The following is a 22,689-nucleotide window of genomic DNA, read 5'->3' on the forward strand; positions in this document are numbered from 1 at the left end:
GTAGGATTCCCATGTAGGGAAATGCAATAATTTATATGTGCATTTTCCTGTTGATGGACATTTAAATTGTTTCCAATTTTCAGTATGATTTCTGTTGTAAAAAATTTTGTATACTTTTTAAAGGATACTTTACATTTACAGTTATTACAAAATATTGGCTATATTCCCTGTGTTGTACAATACATCTTTGAGCCTATCGTACACCCAGTAGTTGACATCTCTCACTTCCCCACCCCGTATTGCCCCCTCCTCCCCCTCCGCACTGGCAACCATTAGTTTGTTCTCTATATCTGTGACTCCCCTTCTTTTTTGTTATATTCGGTAGATTGCTGTATTTTTTAGATTCCATATATAGGTGATATCCTACAGTGTTTGTTTTTGTTTGACTTATTTCACTTACCACAATGCCCTCCAAGTCCATCTATGTTGCTGCAAATGGCAACATTTCTTTCTTTTTTAAGGCTGAGTAGTATGCCATTGGTTATATGTACCACATCTTCTTTATCCATTCATCACTTGATGACACTTAGGTTGCTTCCATATCTTGGTAATTGTAAATACTGATGCTCCGAACATTGGGGTGCATGTATCTTTTCAAATACATGTTTTTGAAAACACATGTTTTTGTTCTTTTTGGATTTATACCCAGCACTGGAGTTGCGAGGTCATATGGTAGTTCTATTTTTAGTTTTTGAGAACCCTCCATACTGTTGTCCACAGTGGCTGCACCAGTTGACATTCCTACCAACGGTGTACCAGGGTTCCGTTTTCTCTAAAAATGGTAGATTTTCTTCCTAGGGTTAATTGAGATGATAGTTGAATAATAACATAAGATCAGGCGAAGTCTAAAGAAATGTTAGAGAAGCTGGATAGAGTAGGAGAACTTCTGTTCGCTGGCGTCTGAGTGTTAGAGAGACACCAAGACATGTGGGCCAAGTTCTGGAGAGAAGGGAAACACAGACGCAAGCTTGACATTTGGTGCAGCCTTTCTCCTTGGGGCATTTGCTCATTGAAATGTTACAGCCTAGGAGCTGAAAAGCCAAAGAGTTCAAAGGACTCTAACGACAGAAGCCAAACGGCAAGAACCGTTTTCCATTGATAAACAGCATTTTAACTATGTAGAAGCAGAAAATGAAAAGAAAGAACTTTGCATTACATTTAATACAAGTTTAGGGAGATCTTTGTGGTATATTAGTGAACTTATTTGTGGAAATTTAGCCATGTACATTGTGTTGGAGAGGCACCAAGGTTCAAGATTTCTCACAATTTGAGGACACAGTTGCCTTAAATGTAGGCATGGTGGCATCCATTTACATAACAATGATTTGGAGGATGTTGTGTTAGTCAGCTCTTGCTGTGATAATGCTTTGGAACAAATCACCCCAAACTCAGTTACATAAACAAGAATTTATTTTTCTTGGACCTATGGGCTAGCTGCAGTGGCTCTCTTTTAGACCTCTAGATGGCTAGTTTTGCTCCGTGTTTTGGGTCAGTTTGAGGTCTGTCACACACCTCTTCGTCTGGAGCCCAACTGTGAGGCCGCAGCTCCCAGGCCCTGTCTTCTCTAAAAGTTCACTGAAACATAGGTGAGCCCAACCGCACAAGCCCATTTAAGGCCTCTTCTGCTCATTTAAGGCCATCATGTCTGCTCATACTTCAGTGACCAAAACATGTCACAGGTCTAAGCTGTATTTAGAATATGTGTATTTGTTTAAAGTTGGGTGCTCTCACAGAAGAATATTGCATTTTGGACAGTGTTAGCTTAGCATTTCCATCGGCATTTGCAAACGTGATAAACGTCGTGTGCACTTTTTCACCTTTGAGAACTTTTTGAAATTGTGGGACAATTTCTATGGGGAAAGAGGAAGGTAAGTTTTAGAACTCAACTCTAGTTATGGCAGTGTTGGGAGAAGAATTAATGAGATAAGGTCAATACAAATGAAAGATTTGGGATTCACATATTCATAATTAACATCAGCATTCTTCAGAACATTCCTGGAGAATTGTGAAGCTTGCTTTACGTGATTTCTATCATAAATCATTATAATCTGACCAAGCCACTTCAGTAAAACATACATCATACAGTACATCGCATTTTAGTTTTTCCTACCACTGCACAACTTATCATCAGGCACGAAAGGCTACATATGGTATGGTTCCATTTATACGAAATGTCCAGCAGTGGCACATCCATACACACGGCAAATATTATACATTAGTGGTTGCCAGGGGTTTGGAACAGAGGGAAATAGGGAATGAGTCCTTAAAATGGGTGTAGGTTTCCTCTTGGGGGGATGAAAATGTTTTGCAGCTGGACAGCGGTGATAGTTGCACAACATTGTGACAGTACTGAATTCCACTGAATTGTAAAATGATCAAAATGGTGAATTTTGTGTTCTGTTCATTTTACTACACTAAAAAGGAGAAAGAATTAGGGAAAGACTTAGAGTTTGGGAAAGTAAGGTGAACTGGTCAGGAAAAAGACAGCTCTACTGTTCAGTTTTCTCTCAGCTCTCCCAGTGCATTAATCCTCAGCAAAAAGTAGCCTGAACTTGTAGATGATAGTCATTCAACAGAGTCCAGGGAAAAGTAAATAAAATAAAAGCCAACTCTTCTTCTTTAGCACATCTATGAAAGGTTAACTTCCTGCTCAGCCACATGGACATTCATGAAGACGTTTCACTTTAGGTGTCCTCTACTTCAGTACTTTACTCAGCGCATTCACACATGTAGGCAACAGCATTCCTTAATTCGATGGACTCTGCAGTGCTGGTTGTGATCAGTCTCATGAAAAGAAAAGGGAAGGAGGAAAAAGCCTCCACATTGACTTGGTGGTCTTGACAAAATGGATGCAGAAGACAGCTTGAGTGTCAAACTGGAAACTTTTATTTTCCTTTTCCTTTGCTTTTTATCTTTCCTATCAGGTCTTCTGCCCACTTCCCACCCCCTTCTTTCAAACGGGAGAGACACTAATTAGCTGCTTTTTTGTGTTTGTGCTAAAACAACTATTGTTTTGGGTTTCTTGTTGTTCGGTGAACGTTATTGCTTTTACTGCCAAATGAGCTTTGGTGGTCGATGTAGGGGGTCTCTTGGGAACTTAACTTTTTCCAGTTTAAGTGGAAAAGCTTTTTTGTTTGAATGGGCTTTTACTGGGTGCTTCAAGGTTTGCTCTTGGCTCTTTGATGGGGGACTGGATAGCACTGTGTTTCCTTTGAGGCTCCGATAAATAAAGGATCCAATGTCCTCCTGGGCACTTTGTGTTGATTTTGCTGTGTGTCCTCTCTAATAGCCAGATGCAGATTCCAGGAAAATGACATATAAATGAATAGAAGTAATCTAATATTTTTAGAATTTGCTTTGGCCATACTCCTGGTCTTATTCTACTTGTAGCAGAGCATTAGTTATGTATATATTAACTATAATATACCAATATTAAATATTATATTGATATATAAATGTAATATACTAATATTTATATTAATGTATAACAATTATGTATTATATTAATATATATTTTTGCCTAGCATATATTATATACAAAATATATGAGTAATGAAATGTATTTATATGGTTAATATGTTCATAATATTAATATGATATATCCTGTAATATTGATTATAAAACAATTATATCATAATATATAAATTATAAATATATATATTTATATATATATATTATAAATATATAATTATTATTATCTGATATAATACACTATAGTTAATATATTCTATATAACACAATACATAATGTATTAGTATAAGACAATTATATTATGTAATATAAATATAATACATCTATGAAACTATATATATTTTAATTATACATTACACATACAAGTATGTATAGCTATTTATAATTTTATTTACATAGGAATCTGTTCATCATAACAATTGATGTAAAAATATGCAATATTTTCAATCAAATAGGCCTTAACCTCACTACCTACACATAACTACTTTTACAGTCGTGAACCCTGTCTAACTCATGCTTCCATATCTCTCAACCTGCTTTTCTACACATGCACATAGACACACATTTATACACTATATATATGTATACTACCAGTTTTCAGTTCAATGTGTATAACTATATAATATATATAATTATATTCCTGTGTATGTATACAAATATAAATCAAAGGTATGTGTATAGGTATGTATTTCATATGTTTATATAACTAGATCATACAAATTATGTGTATATAAATACATGACTATATACATACATACACAGAAATATACTTATTTAAACAAAAGGGACCTAAATAAACATAGTTCTCTAAGAATAAAACTAGTTATGTCTCACTGTTTCAATAAGAGTGTATAGTTTTCTACTGTATGTGCTTCTATAATTGTTATGAACAATTCCCATTTGTTGAATGTTAAGTTGTTTTAATTTTTTGCCATTATTAATGAAGCTCTAAAGAATACGGTGGGCAAGATTACTTGAAAAACTCTCCTAAAGGAAAAGGGTTAGGTATGCTAGGTTAAATGTACACAACTTATTTTTAAGTGCGTGGTTGATTTTTGAAGTATGCAGTAGAAATTTCCAGGACCCATGAAAGAAGGGTGGTACATGCGTGAGAGTTATAGCTATATTAGGAGTGGATTGAAGATCTTGATAGCTTAGAACAGAAGCTGGAAATCCTGTTTTTATGGAGCCAAGTGGCAAATATTTTAGGCTTTGTAGACCAAAGAGGCAAAATTGAGGATATTATTTAGGTACTTAGGTAACCATTTAAAACGTTACCAGTTAAAATGTGTAAATTATTCATAGCTCATAGGCCATAAAAACAGGCCTCTGTCTGGATGCCTTAGTTTAATGACACACCTGACATAGAAACTTGTTTTTAAATGACCATGACCACATGAGAGGCAGGAGGTAAGACTCCATTCCTACTAGATGGGAAGTTAGAACTAAACCTATCTATCCCTAGCTTCACCTTCAATGAAAGGGTGTGCCAGGAGAAAAAATATCTGCTGGCAAAGGGAGACTAAGACCAAATTCTCTTGGCCTCTGCTCTGGGTAGGAAACAGGTAGGAAATCTTCAGAATTCTGAACCCCAGATCTGTGTTCCCAGTGTTTGGGTTGCCAATTTATGTGCGGTCTTGCAAACAGAAGCTAAGAAATTAACTTAAAATGCTCCCAAATCCGTGGTATTCCAAACACAAAACTAAACCCTTTCTGGAGAGGTAGACCTTCAACACAGGCCTATAGCATTCCCACAGATAAAGTTTAGCTAAACATGAGCTCATGATCTAAATTTACACAATAATGAAGAAATCAGCTAGAAGTGAAGAGAATCAGCAAAAAGCAATCAATACCAGAATTAGATTCCCAAGGCCATCCATCAGATGTTGGACTAATCAGGTGCAAGGCAGAAAATATACATAAAACTAGAACTGAAACAAGGAACAAGGATGTTTTAAAAGACTGGGTAGGATCTTTAAAACATTTTTCAAGTACATGTCATTGATAAAGCTAAAAACTCGAAGGTCGTGTAATACAGCAGATTAATCATGGAGAAGAGTGAATTTATGCTGTTTTTAAAAATATGGCAGATCAGATTTTCTGCCTAATTATATAAGTAGATCTATCTTTAAAAAATACACATTATTTTAAAGACTTATTGGCTGTAAAATAAGTTAAGGGTATTTCAAAGGGCTTCTCTCCAAAGAAAAGTGAGAAGTAGCAAAACACAGAAAGTCGAGGGTAAAAAATGTCAATATATACATTGCGATAGGGTGAACTAAGCCTTAGGCTAGCAACAATGTGGACGAGCTGACCCTTAGATACTTACAACTAAGCTGGAATCTTCAAAAAGTTCAACTATTTATAACTAAAAAGATTTCTAAAAATTAATAATCAAGTGTTTTAATTGATATCAGAAGAGTAAAACAATAAACCCTGAGAACATAGAAAAATAGATAATAAATACATGAGCAGAACTTAATAAAACAGAAAAAAGTATAAAATTGAGGTGATTTAGTAAGTCAAAGGAATATTCTTTGAAAAGATTTAAAAAACACACTTTGATTAAGCAAAACAAAAACATAAGTAAATAATATACAGAAAGAATCAGGACAATGTTATAGCAGAGCGTACAAACAGAGAATATATAAAATGCCAGTAAATTTGAACATTTCTGTAAAGTGGACAATTTCCTAGCTCCTAAAGTTTACCAAAACTGACACAAGAGGAAATCTATAGCTGGAGTTCTTTCACCAGTAAAGGAATTATGTCAATAGTTTACAATCTTTCACCAAGAAAATACCAGACCCAGCCAGATCATTTGGGAGGTCAATTCTATCGAACTTCTATTAAACAGATAACGTTAATATTAACAAAGAAAAACTTCTAGAGAAAGCGACGGAAGAATGCTCCTTTATTCACCTTATGAAGTCTATATAATCCTAATACTGAAAATAGATTAGGACTGTAAGGAAAAAGAAATTTACAGGTCAAATTTCCTTGTAAATATAAAAGCAAAAATTTTAAACTATGATATTAGCTACCCAAGTTCACTAGAGTAAGAAAAAGCATGAGCAAGTTAGGTCATCCAATGAATGAAAAGGTAGTTTAAAGTCAAGAATATATATCAATAGATTGAAATTACCACATTTTATTTCTTTCATCTGTCTCTTTAAAAAATTGATAAGTACTTATATTGATCTCTCTTGTACTAGGCACTGTGCTAAGGCACTTACATATTTACTTCTTTAAACCTTCTATCATCCCTGTGGGAAAGTTCTATTTTGCTTCCATTTCGTAGCTAAGACTCTAACCCCCAGGAAAGTGAAGCAACATTTGTAAGTTTTTGTGGATGGTCAGTGATGGGACCAGTACAGGAACATCCAAAGTCTGTGCTTGGGAACAGCGCCACATGTTCACACTCACATTACAGATGAAAGGAAAGGAACCATGCACTTACCATATGGATTAAATCTCACATTACAGGTTAAAGGAAAGGAACCATGCACTTACATTATAGATGAATACCCCCATAACAGGTTAAAGGAAAAAGAAACATGTGCTTCTCTCAAAAGTTGTAAACAAAGCATATCCATTTCTTAATATATTTCCCAATTTCTTTTGCTTGTTTTCTGACCTTTGTAGTGCATTTTGCCATGAGGCAAATTTTAATTCTTATATAATTAAATGTATCCTTTTTTCTTTGTATCTTAGAAAGGTATTCCTCATGAATACTTTATTTCATGTCTCCCAGGTTTCTGATACTTTTACAGTTTCATTATTTTTTTAACTTTTAACTAGTTGCTGTATCTAGAATTTAGTAATGATAGCCATATTTTCCCACTTTTGTTGAATAATTTTTGCTACTGATCCAAAATGTGAATTTTATTTTAATCTCACTTCCCTTATGCTCTTGCATTTAATTTTAAGATGCTTCCTATTCCACTGGTTGTTTTGTCTATCTAAAACAAAATGCTACCTTAATTATAATGTAATTATAATATAATAAATGTAATTAGTAAACATAATACGAAATATAATAAATAGCATATATAAAATAACAAAATATAATTTACCATATAACAAGGTCCAAGGAGAGCCAAACTATACAATCACTTGAAATAGCCCCCAAAAGATAGTTTCTAAAGTTCAATATTCATTTGTAATTTAGAAGAAAGAGTAAAATAGGGATTGATGAATGCTTCCAAAATAAGAAGAAATTATATGTCTAAAAGAGAAAGAGGTAAATGATAAACTTTAGTAACACTGGCAATAAATACAGGACAAGATGAGGATGCCTGATATAATGTTAAAGAAAAAGTATTATGTAACATTGTTTTTGCAGCACTGATGAGTTCAGTGAAAAGAGAATCTCATAGAAATGAGTATCTCGTTCTTCTCAATGTCTGTACACTTGTCCATTGCATGAACATAACAGCTTATTTAGCCAATATGTTACTGATCTGCATCTGGATTTCTAGGTTTTCATGGAATTTTATTATGCACAATTGTTTCAAACACTAGGACTTCCTCTCATGTTTATATCTTTTGAAAGAAACAATATCCCCACAGATGATTTATCTGTGCTGGCTGCTAGCTGACTTTGGGTACTTCTCAGTTCTTCCCTTTACCTTCCTTGTCAATATGAAAATGGAAGGCAAGAAGGTCTCCTGTTTAGAGACTGTAAAGATAGATCTTGGTGATAAAGTCTTGGTGGTAAAGGCTAAAAGTATCAACCCAGAACAAACGTTTTTCCAGCTGTAACTATGTGTGATTCCCTTGGCTTGATTCCGTAGAGGATGTAAGACAACACTGTAGAATCTGCGTCAAAGTGCTTCCAGTAGGATGGGCTAAGTCAAGTATGGTGGCATATGTAATTCAAGACAAAATATAATGTCTCCTTTTCTCTCCTAGCAAAACTTGGTGGAGTGAATGTAGAAGTCACTGTATGCTTTGAATTAAAGGAACACAATAAATCTTGTTTTGGAAGGTAAGTATTCTGGTCTCTTTGTGGAGATGAATTGGAAATTGTCTAGAAGAAGGAAAATGAGGTTAACCAAAGTTAAACTCATAAATAATTGAGCATTAATTAAATAACTGTGGTCTATGTTTGTCTTTGATCATAATTTCTCCCAATTTATAGACCTCTTTGCTACGTGATGAATCCCTGTCAGAGATGCACTTAATAATGATTATTACTTGTGTATTAGGTTTTGCCTGGGCCCTGAAGAAACTACCCTAAATTACCAGCTATGATTGTCACTTGATTTCCTCACAGAGAACAATCAGAACTCCTTGTCTTAAGTGGCTTGGAATGTGAAACTAGTTAGTCTCTTAGATATTGTTAAAGGACCCTACAGAGCCCATTGGTGAAAGTTTGGAAAACATTGGGCTTCTTAAAATTGATTCCTGTAGTGCTTTAGGAAAGATCACTGAACCAAAAGGATAACGGTGTTTCTGGTTCTGTTGTTAGCATTCTCCATAGAAACATTGCTGAAGCTTCTGGACTCAATTTCCTTCCCCATGTGTGAATGTCTCTGAAAATATCCAACTCCATTCTATCCCCATATAGCTTCAGAAACTAAGCAAAATGAGGACTCAAAATTCATTTCAAATAATGAAATGAATATATAACGTAGAATGGAACTGGAAAAATACCTGGTTTAAATTCTGGAAAGTACCAACTATACAATTCTGGATAAGTTGCTTACTCTTGCTTAGTCTAATTTAATGCCCATCTCACAGGATGTTATGATGATTAATTTAATATCTTTGTATAACACACAGTGTTATGTAATTTCTTCTTGTTTTTCTTGAGTAAATTCATATCCTTAAGCAACTCACTGTAAACAATAGTTACTTACTTGCTTAAATTACTCTTATCTTCTATTATCACCTGAACTGTGTCCTGCTCAAGTTAATATGTGGAAGTCTTAACCCCCAATACCTCGTAATCTGACTGTATTTGGAGATAAGGCCCTTAAATAGGTAACTGAGGTCAAATGAGGTCAAATGGGTGGGCTCTAATTCAATATGACTGGTGTCCTTATAAAAAGAAAATATTAGGACACAGACATGAACAGAGAGAAGACCATGTGAAGACAAAAGGAAAACATGGCCCCTACAAACCAAGAAGAGATACCTCAGAAGAAATCAATCCTGTTGACGCCTTATCTCAGATTTCTAGCCTCTACACCCGTGAGTGAGTAAATTTCTGTTGTTTAACCTCCTCAGTCTCTGGTACTTTGTCATGACAGCTCTAGGAAACTAATACAACTTTTTATGGCCTCCTTGTCTCAAGTTGAAAGTTCAATATTTGGCATCACAGCTAAGAAACAAAAATATCATCTACATTCCTTGTTGTAGTCTTTCTTCCCCATTCTCATTGCTAGTGATTTTCATATTTGGGTCTGTTTTCTGTATCTTGTAAACAGAGCATTACACTCATTTCTAGTCTTACTGCTAACATACAATAAATGTGCAGATACCGAATAGATTTTGGAGAAGTGCAACATATAGTTGGTACATGTGTGAAATGTGTGTATTCATATAATTTATACTGTTTCTCTATTTTCTTCCTTTGGTGTGAGCTAAGATTCTCTGCTTTTGTGACTAGCGCTCCTGAATACTAATCTCTGAATTTAATTCACCAGAAATTGTCAATAATAATAATAATATGGGGAAAGAGAGAGTGATAGAGGGAGAAGAACAAACAATCAGGCAAGGGCAGTACTGTGAATTATTAGGGTCTTATTAATAACATTATGTTAGTCTAGAGGAAATGACCGTAAGTATCATCAGTGATCCCAGTTGGTCTTTACTGACTGCTAGACACATCCCTGAGTTCTGTTCTTAGTCTCCAACTGTATGATGACTACTGTCTGGAAGTATTATCTGAACAACTAAAGTCACTTAATGGAAAAGGAATATGTCTTTAGAGAAGCAACAATAACTTTTCTATCTTATTAAAAAGCAATGTTGACTGTCTGGAAACCTCAGTCATATTTGTAAGCAGAAAAGCATTGGCTATTAAAAGTGGATGATGTAAAGAGATGAGCAGAAACTTTAGCGATAGGTATACCTGGATTTAATTCTCACTTCTACCACTTGGCAGCTGGATGGCCTTAGGCAAGTTTCATACCTCCCTGAAATTCACTTGATTCAGTCTGTAAAATGGCATAATAACTTATTATAGCATCCTTTTAGGAATTTTAAATCAGTTATTGAAATAAAAGTGCACACTATATAGACAAGTATGGATTCCTCAATAGGTGTTTGACCTTTCACTTCTCCAGCATCCCACCCCCATGAAATAAAGAAAAATACTTTTTAAAATTTATGAATATTTCATTGTTCTAAAGTTAAAGCCATAAAAATAAAAATAATCAAATGGCCTACTATCATACCCTTAGAAGAACAAAAAAATAGGTGTTCATGAGAGTTCCAAATTAGAATACAAGTTTTCATTAGGCACCTGTTTATGTATGCTATTCTGCTCTTTACAATAAATAATTAAATTTGAAAGACTTATTTCCTCACTTTTAAGACTTTATGAGTTTACAAATTACATATCGACCTATGCTAAAGTTTATACCGACCCATGCTAATGAATTCAGTACAGAAAACAAAAAACACTGCACTCAAGCAAACTACACACATATATATATTACTTAAATGCATTTATATCCTAGCGTGTCTCATAAAGCATTGTGGTAACTCACCGGAATACAGACAATCAAATATAACTGCAAAAGCACTTAATATAAACAGGGCCAAGGATACATAGACAGAAGATGAAGAAAAGATGAGGGAAATGTGAACAGGAGGAAGTGTAGTTAATCGAGTTGTATGTTTTGACCTTAAGATTCTCTGTGTGGGGACTTCCCTGGTGGCACAGTGGTTGGGAATCCGCCTGCCAGTGCAGGGAACATGGGTTCGAGCCCTGGTCCGGGAAGATCCCACATGCCACGGAGCAACTAAGCCCGTGTGCCACAACTACTGAGCCTGTGCTCTAGGGCCCATGAGCCACAACTACTGAAGCCCGTGTGCCAAAACTACTGAAGCCCCAGTGCCTAGAGCCCATGCTCCGCAACAAGAGATGCCACAGCAATGAGGAGCCCGCACACCACAACGAAGAGTAGCCCCCGCTCACCCCAACTAGAGACAGCCTGTGTGCAGCAACAAAGACCCAACACAGCCAAAAATAAATAATAAATTTATTTTTAAAAAAAGATTCTCTGGGGCTTCCCTGGTGGCACAGTGGTTGAGAATCTGCCTGCTAATGCAGGGGACATGGGTTCGAGCCCTGGTCTGGGAGGATCCCACATGCCGCGGAGCGGCTGGACCCGTGAGCCACAACTACTGAGCCTGCGCGTCTGGAGCCTGTGCTCCACAACAAGAGAGGCCGTGATAGTGAGAGGCCCGCACACAGCGATGAAGAGTGGCCCCCGCTTGCCGCAACTAGAGAAAGCCCTCGCACAGAAATGAAGACCCAACACAGCCATAAATAAATAAATAAATAAATTTTAAAAAAAATTAAAAATAAAAAAAATTAAAAAAGATTCTCTGTGGATAAAACAACATGTAAATAATTGGTTACAAAGCCACGTTATTTGAAGGTGCCAGACTGCACATTAACAGTCTGACACAAAAGGACAGCACAGGAAAACTATTCAAAGGTAAAGATTTTTAAATCTTTGCAGTTTGATCCTTTTAGAGCAACTATAATGAGCTCGACACACATTTCAACACTCAACATTTTAATCACATGTTCAAAGTATGTCTCAGAGTCATTGGAAATAGCTGTTGTCTCTGTCCCTGATATCCAAAACTGATCTGTGATGTGTAAAACTCAGGAGGTATTGATATCCACTTTTTGGCATCTGAACAGGAAACAAAGTTGTTTTGCAGTGATAATAAAGAATGAAGTAAATGCAAAAGGTTACAAAAGACAAAGTACTGAAGGAATGTATTAACAAAACGAGTCAAACTAAATTCTGGTGAACTGGGGCCTACGATTTTACACACTCCATGGAAATACCCCAGCCTAAATACTGGCATAGGAGGAAGGGTACTGCGAAGCCCATCACAGTATAATCCTTTAAAATGTCCCTTTCAAGGTTGGCTCCACTCAACACTGAGTATAGGAAATCTTCCCATCAGGCAGAAACACTGGCTGCCCAATGATTGACCAAGAAATTAACACACTAATGAATAAATGATGCTAATTTATTTCTATCCCTGACAACGGAAAACAGCACACACTCTGTGTCAATGGTATGTCCTCTTTCCCACTTTTCTAAATGGTAAATTATGTTTTTCCCTTCATTGCTTTATATCATGTGTGGCAGGCATGATGGGAAATGGCTATCAATGGTTCTGTTATTGATTTCTACCTTCATTTCACTGTGGCTAAAGAAGATACTTTGTATGATTTCAATTTCTTAAAAATGTATTGGTACTTGTATTGTGGCCTAACATATGGTCTTTCCCGGAGAACGTTCCATGTGTACTTGAGAAAAATGTGTATTCTGCTGTTGTTGAGTGGAGTGATCTACATATGGCTGTTAGGTTTAGTTGATTAAATGTGTTATTCAGTCCCCCTACCTCTCTACTGATCTTCTGTCTAGATGTGTTTTCCATTATTGAAAGCAAGGTATTGATCTCCACCTATTATTTTAGAACTATCTATTTCTTCCTTCAATTCTGTCAATGTTTGCTTCACATATTTGGGGGTTGTTTGGTACATATATGTTTATAGTTGTTATATCTTCTTGATAGATTGAACTTGTTATCAACATATAGTGGCCTCCTTTTCCTCTTGTGATAGTTTTTGATTTAAAGTTTATTTTGTGTGATAGTAACATAGCCATCCCAGATCTATCTTCCTTCCTTCCTTCCTTCCTTCCTTCCTTCCTTTCTTTCTTTTTCTGTCTCTCTTTCCTTCTTTTTTGTTACTATTTGCATGGGATATTTTATTCTATGCTTTAACTTTCAAGTAACTTGTGTCTTTTGAAATCAAGTGAGTTTTTTGCGGACAGCATATACTTGGATTATGGTTGTTTTTAAAGTCCATTCTGCCAATGTTTATCTTTTTATTGGAGAGCTTAATCCACTTACTTTTTCAAAACTTACTGATGAGGAAGAACTTAATTCTGTCTGTTTCCTGCTTGTTTTCTGTATGTCTTATGCATTTTTTGCCCCTGATTTACTCCATTACTGACTTCTGTGCTTAGCCGATTTTCTTGTGGTGAACTCTTGATTCCCTTTTCATTTCTTTTTTTTTTTTTTTTTTTTTTTTTTTTTTGCGGTACGCGGGCCTCTCACTGCTGTGGCCTCTCCCATTGTGGGGCACAGGCTCCGGACGCACAGGCTCAGCGGCCATGGCTCACGGGCCCAGCCGCTCCACGGCATGCGGGATCTTCCCGGACCGGGGCACGAACCCGTGTCCCCTGCATCGGCAGGCGGACTCTCAACCACTGCGCCACCAGGGAAGCCCCCTTTTCATTTCTTTTTGCATATAGTCTATTGATATTTTCTTTGTGGTTCTCAAGAAGATTCCATTTACCATTCTAAAGTTAAAACAATATAATTTCAATTGAAACCAACTTCAGTAGCACACAGAAACTCTGTTCCTCTACAGTTCCATTCCTCCTCTTTACATTATTGTTGTCACAAATTACACCTTTATACTTTGTGAGCCCAAAAACATGGATTTATGATTATTTTATGCATTTGTTTTTTCAATCATGTAAGAAATAAAAAGTAGAGTTACAAGCCAATAACACAATACTGGCTTTAGTATTTGCCCATGTATTTATCTTTACTGGAGATTTCTATTTCTTTCTACAGCTTTGAGTTGCTGTCTAGTGTCCTTTCATTTCAACCTGAAGGTTCAATTTAGCATTTCTCCTAGGGCAGTGGTAGGAAGCTGTAAAATAAACGCCCTCAGCCTTTGTTCATCTGGGAATGCGTTAATTTCTCCCTAAGTTTTGAAACCAGTTTGGCCAAATATAGAATTCTTGGTGGACAATTTTTTTTCTTTCAGCACTTTAAATATGTCTGGCCTCTTGCTTCCGTGGTTTCATATAGGAAATTAGCTCTAATCTTTCTGAGGATCCCTGCTTTGTAACAAATTTCTTTTTTCTTTCTCCTTTGGGAGAAAAGATTCTTTCTGTGTCTTTTGGCTTCTGAGAGTTTGATTGTACTGTTTCTTGCTGTGGGGTTCTTTGAGTTTCTCTTAGTCCTGAAATCAGCCAAAGATTTATAGCAACCAAACACATACTGAACCAGGGAAGAGGCAATTTGAAAATGGCAGGAAAGCTTTGTGGCATTTTTACCTGCCCTTGCCCCATCCACTGTTAGTGTAGTGATGGTCTTAAAGTGGTGGAGTCTTAATGCAGTGATAGTCTGAAAGTAGCAGCAGACCATTCCTAGTATGGGACCCTCAATCCTGCTTCAGGAGGGAGCAGAAGAGACCGTACTGTCAGATTATCATGTGTATCTGTTCTAACCTGTCTGGGAGCTACCTGAAGGACTGACACAAGATGCTTATCTCTGTCTTAGCTAACTTGGAACACAGTCTGGAAAAGCAGCGGTCATTGCTCAAAAAAAGTGCAAGGTGAACTAACAAAGCACAGATGGCTGGGGCAGAAGACTGTGCATTGAAATACACTAGACCACAGAAGATGCAGGAGCCAAAGTTGGGGGAGATTCTTTGGGAAATTAGAACCTACAAAAAGTACACATGTGCCCAGAGAAATTCAGAAAGCCACATGCATACTCAAGATAAGATGCATGTTCTGAAAACACCAGAGGAGTCTCTAAGCTTTGACCATGGGTTGAGCCCTGAACTCAATGCAGGTCAGCTAAATGTTGAAGGAGTGATCCATCAATCTGCACAATGGGCAGAGGTGTGTGGTTTTGAGTGTGCATGTGGATGTGCTTGTGTATATTTGTTTTTGTTTGTTTTAGTTGCAGGAATTCAAGGAAATCTCTGTCAAAACATTAGCTAAACATGAACTAAAGGAACAGAGACTTCAGTGCGTACATACAATAAGGAAAACAGTCATTGCAAAAATAGTTTGGAAAGGTCCCTAAACAAACAGACTACTACAGCCTTCAACAATCAAAAGCCCAGAAAACCCTGGGAAAGTGGGAGAATCTGATTTCCATAGATACTACATTATAATATTTGAAAGACAAATTTTCAACCAAAAAAATCACAAGGTATACAAAGACATGGAAAAGTATGGTCCATTTAAGAAAACAAATTAATTGATGAAACCATCCCTAAGGAAGCCCAGACATTTCTCCATTGCATATTCTTGCCTCCTTTTTCATAGACTCATTGACCATAAGTGCATGGGTTTCTTTCTGGGCTCTGTATTCTGTTCCAGTAATCGATGTTTTGTGCCAGTACCACATTGTTTTGATTACTGTAGGTTTGTAGCACAGTCTGAAGCCAGGGAGCATGATTCCTCCAGTTGTGTTCTTCTTTCTCAAGACTGTTTTAACTATTCAGGATCTTTTGTGTTTCCATACAAAGTTTAAAATTATTTGTTCTAGGTCTGTGGAAAATGCCCTTGATATGTTGATACAGACTGCATTGAATCCGTAGATTTCCTTGGGTATGATGGTCATTTTGACAATATTAATTCTTCCAATCCGTGACCATGGTATATCTTTCCAGCTGTTTGTGTCATCTTTAATTTCTTGTATCAGTGTCGTATAGTTCCCTGGGTACAGGTCTTTTACCTCCTTAGGCAGATTTATTCTTATGTATTTTATTCTTTTTTACGCGATTGTAAATGGGATTGTTTCCTTAATTTCTCCTTCTGATAGTTCACTGTTAGTGTATAGAAATACAATAGATTTCTATATATAAATTTTGTATCCTGCAAATTTACCAAGTTCATTTTTGAGCTCTAATAATTTTTTGATGGTGTCTTTCAGATATTCTATGTATCATGCCATCTGCAAACAGTGACAGTTTTACTTTCTCCTTTCCATTTTGGAGTCCTTTTATTTATTTACTTTCTTGCCTGATTGCTGTGGCTAGGACTTCCAAAACTACCTTCAATAAAAGTGGTGAGAGTGGGCATCCTTGTCTTGTTCTGGATCTTAGGGGAAATGCTTTCAGCTTTTCACCATTGAGTATGTTAGCTATGGGCTTGTCATATATGGCCTTTATTATGTTGAGGTATGTTCCCTCTATGCCCACTTTCTGGAGAGTTTTTACCATGAATGGATATTGAAGTTTTTTCAAAAGCTTTTTCTGCATCTCTTGAGATGATCATATGGTTTTTAGTGTTCAATTTGTTACTGTGATGATGAGAGACCTAAGACAGCTACAGAGGCTAAGTGACCTTTCCTTCCCTGAATGGGTAGGTATCCTTGTTCTGCCTTCTAATTGAGTTAGTATCTGAGTAAAGAACTGCCAGGTGTCATTTAGTTCACAATACACTGCTGTGGCAATATAGAAATGAATTTGCCTAGATCATTTGGCTTTTCTAAATTATAGTAAATGAATATACTGAATGAATACTTCAACTTAAGGAAATGTTCTTAAAAATATATTAATGTAGGCAGTTCAGCGGAGAATTGAAAGCAAAACAAATAACTCAGGTAAAGGGTTGAAATTAAGGTACACTCAGTTGTATCCAGTTTCCTTTTGTAAATCTCTCTTTTTAATTAGAGTGGACAATCACTGGAGAATATCTGACTTGGGGCTAAGGAAATTTAAGCCTTCTTGGCCACACTGTATTCTCTTAGGTCGTTTAATAAAGACACCAGTTGGGTTGCTGAAAAAGTAGTGGGAAAAATCAATCCCTCACATCCAAAGGGCGGCTCTTGAAAATATGTGGATTGTTGTAGTCATTTTGCTCTTCTGGCCTCAGAAGTTCTAATCTTAACCTTAGCCCCTCATGCAGAGAGACTTTTTAAACCAATTCCCACATTACTCATTATGTGACTGTTGAATAAGAGAAACCCAGCTCTTTTTTTTTTTTTTTTTTTTTTTGCGGTATGCGGGCCTCTCACTGTTGTGGCCTCTCCCATTGCGGAGCACAGGCTCCGGACGCGCAGGCTGAGCGGCCATGGCTCACGGGCCCAGCCGCTCCGCGGCATGTGGGATCTTCCCGGACCGGGGCCCGAACCCGCGTCCCCTGCATCGGCAGGCGGACTCTCAAACACTGCGCCACCAGGGAAGCCCCCCAGCTCTTTTCTTATGCTTTCAACCAGTTATCTTCTTCAAAAATTTGTTTGGATTGTTATACCTTAATCTTGCCTGGCAAGGGGCTTATGGGAAGGTTCTTATTGTTTGAAAGTTTGGTGCCAGTATCTGCAAAGAAAGAAGAAAGTAAAGAAGGAAAGGTGTGTTTATCAAACATCCCAATAGTGAAGGTGTGTGAAAGCAACTTTTGAAAAAGTTAATCTGTCAGAGTTTAGCTGTATTATTACATTTTATTTTATTCATTGAAAATAAATAATTATCAATGAATCCTTTCTAGATTTTCTAGTTTCCCAAAGTTCCCTGTATTCACATTCTAAGCTGAAAAATGGTATTTTAAGTCACTGCTCTCCACCTTATATTATTTATAATCACTCCTCATGACCTCTTCCTTCAAAGAAACGTGATCCTGAGAAGTGTCCTTTGTTTGTCTTTGTGGAATAAGTGATGGGGATGCATCCTGGAGACCTGTGAGATGTTTAAATTGTGGCCTAATGAAACTAGGATGGAGAGTTCTGGAAAGATCTGGAAAGATGGCTGGTAGAGTGTGGCCAGATGTGGGAGAAGAGAGACGTACAGAGAGAGGGAGAGGAAATTTTCAGAGGGAGAAAATTAAACAAAGAATTCAATAAGTTTTGTTGTGTGGTGTGGGATGCAAGCCTTTCTCTCTCCCTTTCCTTCACAATCTCTTTGTTAAAGACTGCGTTTTTCATTAGTTTTACTAAGATAGGATTTGCCATTTTGTTTGGATACTGAGAATGGACCCATGGAAACAGTTACATTTGGGTTATCTCTGACTATCTTTAATGAAGAACATAAATATCGGCCACACTATCTATGCACATGCTATCACCATGCCTTTTTTGTTCTCTGTTCATATATCTAAGTCCTCTTCTTTAAGGTCAATCTCAAATCTCATCTGAAATATACATTTATTGATAGATTCAACCCATAATGAACTGTCCCTTCTTTGTCCTCCTTATGCTCTGATTATCTATAAAAACTAATTTTTGAACTTAGAAACTGTCCAATATGATATATTATGATAATATGATATATTAGTTATTTCATCAGCATCCTCAACACAGTTATAAGCTTTTGTGGGGCTGGGATCATACATTCTGTAATTTTTCTCAGTACTTACACTTACTTTGATAGAAAGCGCATTCATTCATCTAAACATCATTTATTGAGTGTTAATTAAATGTCTCAACTCAGTAAATATTGTTTGAATAAATGCATGCATGAATGAGGGAGTATGCAATAAGTAGCCTAATGTACCGCCCAATGTGAAAAAACCAAAAACATAAACACAAAAGCAAGCCAAAAAGTGGACCAGGACTTTCTGTAAAATATCCTGCTTTTTGTTGGATGAGGCCATGAAAATCAAGATGCTCCTGAAAGGTCTTAAGAGCTGACCAAGAATAGTAAACAAATGAAATTCTCTCAGGCTTATTCAACCCTATCACTGGACACATTTATACCTCTCAGGAATGTTATTAAAATAAGAGATTAATAAAGCTTTTAGAGATGAGTTGATAAATCTCTAAATATTTAAATCTTCATTTCCTCCTAGGTTTCTCTATTTTGGGTTTCCAAAAGGTTTCAAGAAACCACAGGATAATTAAAAAATTAGACATTATCTTTCTTACCTTCATGTTTTTTGATGGCAAACACCGTTTTATTTTCTCCATAGTGCCGCCCAATTTCCACCAGTACAGTTCTTAAGTGAATTTTGCTCTGGATGGTGGGATATATAAGATGTAAATGAATTGTTTGTATATGTTTTAGAATTCTTCAAAAGGGCCTGGCCAGGGCCTCCCTGGTGGCGCAGTGGTTGAGAGTCCGCCTGCCGATGCAGGGGATACGGGTTCATGCCCCGGTCTGGGAGGATCCCATATGCCGCGGAGCGGCTGGGCCCGTGAGCCATGGCCGCTGGGCCTGCGCGTCCGGAGCCTGTGCTCCGCAACGGGAGAGGCCACAACAGTGAGAGGCCCGCATACCGCAAAAAGAGAAAAAAAAAAAAAAAAAAAAAAAAAAAAAAAAAAAAGGGCCTGGCCATGGAAATGCATTGAATATTACGTAAATAACTAAAGTAACTTCCTCAGAATTATTATTCTCTTCTGGTTAGGATACTCGCTGCCCTGGTTTGTTAAAATTTCCCTCTAGAGTGGTTTTAATTTTGTTTCTGATAGGGTCCTAGGATTTATTGCCACACCCATCCTGCATCTGTTTTTCTTTGAATTACTCTCCTTGCAGTTTCTGATTCCTACAGGGCCTTCCAGGTTAGTGACAACCTGGCCATCACAACTCTGAGAAGGACAGGCCTACTTTTCAGAGGTGTTGATGTTTTCTGTACCTGAAGGTTTTCAAGAGATATCAGTCTTCCTCACCACCTCCCTTGGCCCTCTTAATGGACTAAGCAGTTCCTCATGAAATTTCTGTAGGATATCTGTACTAACTTCTCAATATTGTTCCATCCTGAGTCTAAATTCCTGGCCTCAAGGTAATGTTAGATTTCTAGCTCCAGCCCCTATTTACATAAGGCCTATACTAAGGAACGGAACTCATACACATCAGTCTGCTCTTATTTCTCTGGATTTAATTTCTCTGTTACTTTCTGAAACATGCAGGTGTTCCTTTCTTTCTTTTAATCTCAGCTATGTGCTTTTAACTTTTTCAAAATTGACCCAGAATTTACATGTGTCTCCAATAAGAGTACATTAAATTGAGCTTAGTCTGCTCTTCTACTGGCATATTTGATACCCAAATAATTTGCTACTTAACTGGATTCAGTTACCTGTATTTTCAGGCACCTAAAACTCACCATGTTCCAAATTTCCCCCTTTATTGTTAGTAATTTTCTTGGGAATCTGGATATCATTAGACAGAATAAAGTTAGTGAGTGGCCCAGGAATGCCTGAAATTTTGTTTGTCAGAGTGGCCAGAGAAAGTTAAGCAAAGAAGAAAACCAAATGAAAAGCAGAATCACATTATTATGGCTGAGACAAGATTCCATGCAGAGCTCTCTGTGGAGCTGGGTTGGGTCATAACTTATGCCAGAGCTCTAGGAGGGGTTGACACCATCTCATGCCAAGCTCTCAGTTCTGGGCTAATGTCAACTCTGGTCCACTCTATGGAGTGGAAACTTTGGAGGAATGGCCAATGTGTTCCACGGTGTAGGAAGAGGGAAATTGTGAATGTTACTTTCTAAATTGTGGAGGAACTAACCACTGTAAATGTGCCTTGAACTATGGTGTTTGATTTGACCAGTCAGATCAATGGCTTTCCCGTTGAATGAAATGCTGCTACGTATATGAGCGGAAAAACAAAACTGGTGTAAGGAATAGATAACTAGTGGGAAGCAGCCGCATAGCACAGGGAGATCAGCTCTGTGCTTTGTGACCACCTAGAGGGGTGAGATAGGGAGGGTGGGAGGGAGGGAGATCCAAGAGGGAAGAGATATTGGGACATATGTATATGTATAACTGATTTACTTTGTTATAAAGCAGAAACTAACACACCATTGTAAAGCAATTATACTCCAATAAAGATGTTAAAAAAAAAAAACTAGTATAAGGAGATGGAGAGACTGGGAGTCTTATTTTCCCAGCAATTAACTTTTCCTCGACCATGACCTTCCCTTTGAGTCTCCTAGACCTTGGGGATGATCGCAACCCCTTGGGTTGGGTGATGGCAACCCCATCTTCACTAGAACCTCTATAGTTAACTTTGATTTTTCCCACTCCGTCTATCCATCCCATGTATGCAGTCAGACATTTGATCTTGGACTTTTACTGACAAAATATCCTTGAATATAACCATTTCTTTTCACTCCCACTGCTACTGCTTTTGTCACTGCCTTAACTAGGGCTTTATCTTTAAGTCCTTTATATAAATATATAAATAAAATATACAAATAAATAAAATATAATATTAATTCTGATGATTTTAAAGTCTTTTCTTGATAAAGACTTTTCCTTATAAAGATACACAATATCTTATATAAATATTTTTGTATTATCTCTTCCTTTCTTAGAATTTTAGTCATATGATTCTATCTCTTGGCATGTCTAGAACTTTTTGATTGAATGCTGACTATTTTATTTGGCTTTTTAAATTTTTCTCCGTGGAAATGTTGTTTTGCTTCAAAATATTTTACTCTACCTGGAAGTAGCAAATCTTCAAATTACAATTTTTTAAATGCTTTCAAATATCAATACTATAGGTGTCACAAAATCTAGAAAAATGACATTTGAAAATTCACTACTGCCAGATGTGTCTCTATAAAACTTCTTCCCCACTCTTGTAGCTATATATTCTTTAACTGCCTCCTCATATGACAGTTTATGTGTTTTAGAAATAAAATTTTCAGAAATAAACTTTGTAGTTTATAGACATAGATTTCTTTTAACATGGTTGATTAGAGTTTGCTTTTAGTTATTAATAGTTTAGAAAAGTTTATTTCAGCGTCACAATTTATTATTGATAATGTCACATTAATTTTCATTGTTAACTTTGAGAAAACCTCTATGGATTACTTCCTCATAAATATTTACTATTATAAATGCATTACTGATTTCAGTACTGCTATAGGATTGTGCATTACAGGAATTCTGATAAAATACTCATTCACACCATTCCATTACACACATTATTGATGGGGTCTATTCTTTTATTTATTTATTTATTTATTTATTTATTTATTTTTGACTGTGTTGTGTCTTCGTTGCTGTGCACAGGCTTTCTCTAGTTGCAGCGACTGGGGGATACTCTTTGTTGCGGTGTGCAGGCTTCTTATTGCGGTGGCTTCTCTTGTTGCAGAGCACGGGCTCTAGGCACGCAAGCTTCAGTAGTTGTGGCTCGCAGGCTCAGTAGTTGTGGCTCACGGGCTCTAGAGCACAGGCTCCATAGTTGTGGCACACGGTCTTAGTTGCTCCGCGGCATGTGGGATCTTCCCGGACCAGGGCTCGAACCCGTGTCCCCTG

The sequence above is a fragment of the Mesoplodon bidens genome (genome assembly GCF_964165515.1).
Source record: "Mesoplodon bidens genome assembly, contig: HAP1_SCAFFOLD_757, whole genome shotgun sequence".
Taxonomy (NCBI): Eukaryota; Metazoa; Chordata; class Mammalia; order Artiodactyla; family Ziphiidae; genus Mesoplodon; species Mesoplodon bidens.